Genomic DNA, 3680 nt, shown 5'->3' with positions numbered 1-3680 from the left:
CACTAATAACACTCAAAGTACATCCTCCAATGACCAGCTTAATCGTCATCAGTCTATCACTGATCCTCCTAACCTCCACAACTTGCTCCCTCAAATCCCCGTCTACTAAAATACCCACTCCATTTCTATCCCTAAACCCTCCTGAATACCACAACTTAAACCCATCAACCTCCCGAGCCTTGGCGCCTACCCATCTAGTCTCTTGGACACAGGCTATATTAATCTTTCTCTTCTTGAGAATTTTCACTAGCTCTATGGACTTCCCCGTCAACGAACCTATGTTCCAAGATCCTACCCTCACGTTATGAGAACCCGAAACCCACTTACCACTATTATCCCTCGACCTCGACCTCAACCGAGGACATGACTCACTACCACCATCAGATACCAAATCCACTAGAACGTTACTGCAAACACAGCAAGATCTACACAGGCACACACTACAAACTGCAGCAGTAATAAACTCTAAGAAACAATATAACAACAGCTACACTTAGTGTCCAGAACAGTGTGTATTCCAAAGAGCACAATAACACCCACTCTATTAAAAACTGAAGCACAGGTCAGAACTTTATTAAAAAAACTGGGAATACTGTTCCGGGATAAAGAGTCTGCAAGACAGAGCCCAGCAGCAGCTAGATTCAGCGAAAAAAGAGAGAGAAAAAGGATAGATAGAACCTGGTCAGTGATGAAGGAGGGTTTCAGCGATCTATGGGTAACTTCCGGCCAGATCTGGATGATCTCCGGCGGCAAACAGTAGCACTGCCGTCTCTCTTCTGAGCTGGTCGCCGGAGAAGGTAGATGAGTTCGCCGGAGAAGCTGAAAAATGCTCTTACCTTCGCCGGAGTTTGCTGTTCGCCGATCGCTGGTCCGAGCCGCTGGAGCTGCTACTCGTCGTTACCGTCCTCACTGGAGCTTAGGAGGAGAGAGAGAAAGAGGCTCGCCGGTCGGAGCTGTTCCTCGCGTTGCTTCTGGCCGGCGCAGCCTTCGATTTCGGCCGAGAATACCAGAGAAGGTATTTTGTGTGGGAACTAGAGGAAAAATTGTGGAAGGATTATTTGTTTCAATTTTCAAAATAAAGGCTTCCATGTGGAAATGCAACTGGGACAAAATTTTTGAGATCATCTAAAAAATTCCACCAAAATGTCATTTGTTAAAAGACTTATACATGTTATTATTGAGGCAGATTGGGACAGAATTTTTGAGGAGGATCCTCAAAAATTCCATCAAGACTATCTTACAAAGGATGGACGAGCGTGTAAGCCAACTCCATGAAGGAGCATGAAGACAAGACCAACACAAATTAGTCTTTAAACTAAAAAAATTCTTTAGATGCAGGAACACCGAAGTCACAAAAATGGCAATGTAAAGCTGCCAAGCGTGACAAAACGCGTCATTTACACTCATAGTGGCCTCATAATCATAATAGAAAACTTTTCATCTCATTTTATATTCATTTCATTATGTTGCCTCAAGTGATTTATAAACACTTTCTTTCTATATTACAGGAAAATTGAAGACAAACACTAATAGATTCTTTCCAAGTTTTAAGAAAACAACGAGTTGGAGGATCTCTAGTGACAAGTCACGATCAAAGTCACAATTAGGCTCATCCTAGCCTAATCTTGATAAGACAAATGACTTAATTTAGTGCTTTATCTTTAATTTTATTCTTCACTTCATCGTCGATACTAAAGTTTGGTGCTAAGCTTTACAGGTGATAGTATTGGTAATGTCAGGATCATCTATGAAATCGACATCAAATCTGAAGATGATCAAAAGGGACTCTATCTTAGAAGTGTTGCAAGGGAAAATCATCAAGTTTATCACATCAGAAAAGATGTTGGAGATCACAATATCCTCATGATAGTCGAAGTTATCGAAACATTACAAATTTTCAACAACGATTGAAGATGTCAGCAACAAACTCAAATTTTGTTGAGTTTGTCAAGGAAAGCATGAGTGACTTTAATCTTCGTGTGAAAGAATTAAGTCATTCACCTCGATAATTCTGTCTTTTAAAAAGAGAGTCGTAGTCGCGACGTGCATATACGTCGATATAGTTTTTTTTATGATTGTCACGTAGCAATTTAGGCATACGTGTTTTTTGACAATGTCAGGGTCAATATTTCAAAATTTGTTGGGTATCTACTCCATAAGTGGATTATGTGTTTTGATTGGCTGATCAAAGACTTTAGTATATAGTTTTGTTGGGCGTCCACCCCATAAGTGGTTTGTATATTTGTTTGTCCATTCCAGGTTTGTATTTTGAACTATGTTGGACTATTATTGAGTCATCCACCTCGTTACAGCTGGAATATTATCAAGCCATACACCTCATTACATTTAAAATATTATCGAGTCATCCACCTCGTTACAGTTGGAATATTATCGAGTCATCCACCTCGTTACGGTTGGAATATTATCGAGCCTTCACCTCGTTACAGTCGAGACATCCACCTCGTTACAGTTGGAATATCATCGAGCATCCACCTCGTTACAAATAGAACATTATCGAGTCATCCACCTCGTTACAAATAGAATATTATCGAGCATCCACCTCGCTACAGTTGAAATATTATCGAGACATCCATTTTGTTACAGTTGGAGTATTATCGAGTCATCCACCTCGTTATAGTTGAAATATTATCGAGCCACCCACGTCGTTACAGTTGGAATATTATCGAGCCACTATAACANATAGTAAGATCAGACCATTAGACTCAGACCTTAGTAAGAGTAACCCATTACATACCCAGTTTAGTCGTTATTCGAGGACGAATGATCCCAAGGGGGAGATATTATAACACCCCAGAAATTTTTTGAGCTAAGACTTGAATCATCCTTCATTGTGAGTATGATTTTACCAAGGAATTAAAATTTCTTAAGTGTTAAGTTCACTAGATGTAGCACCTTGAGTTCGAAAAAGAACTAAATTGGAAATAACAAAATCTGAAATTTTGCAAGTTAAGTTAAGTATGAGTTTTGGGTTGACTTCAAACGATTATAAATCCTAGCTCAGGATTATTTAGGTGTTCTACTAGTTACCGTAGTAAATACCTTTGAATTATCTTTCCAAAGCCGCCGAGTTTTCTAAGTTTCGAGGTCGGATGAGTGAGATATGTCCATTCGAAGTGAAACGACCCAAAAAATGTCCGAAAATGTGCCTCGGAAACACCTATAATTGTAATTTCCATATATCTCAAAATCCGTGCATGATTTCGGAAATTCGACTTCATATTCTTATTCAGGGGGTAAAATTGAGTGGGAAATGGGTCTAACCTGAATTTTAGAGCAACCGTACCAAAATTCAAAAATCGCAAAAAATGCGATTTTCAGGGTCAATTTAAAGGGTCATATCTCTTAGCACACTAGGAACTGGAAGGGCCGCTACCTATTAAATTAAAGCCCTTCGAGTTAGCTTTCCAATGCAATTGGTTTCACCTCATTCCGAGTTAGGATGAAGGAGTTATGATCATTTTCGTAAAACCTGTCGGAGCAGAATTTCAATTTCCAGTAGCTAAAGTTACTGTAGCGGCTGGACGTTTTTCTTTTATAAAAAAGAGGATTGTCCCATACTTAGTTATATTTCTTTCTAGCTTCAAAACACTCAAAAACACTCTCTAATCACTCTCCAAAATTCCACCAAGATCTTCAACCAAATTCAAACATCTCAAGTT

Source organism: Solanum stenotomum, chromosome 8 (assembly GCF_019186545.1).
Source record: "Solanum stenotomum isolate F172 chromosome 8, ASM1918654v1, whole genome shotgun sequence".
Taxonomy (NCBI): Eukaryota; Viridiplantae; Streptophyta; class Magnoliopsida; order Solanales; family Solanaceae; genus Solanum; species Solanum stenotomum.
This window is presented reverse-complemented; position numbering follows the sequence as displayed.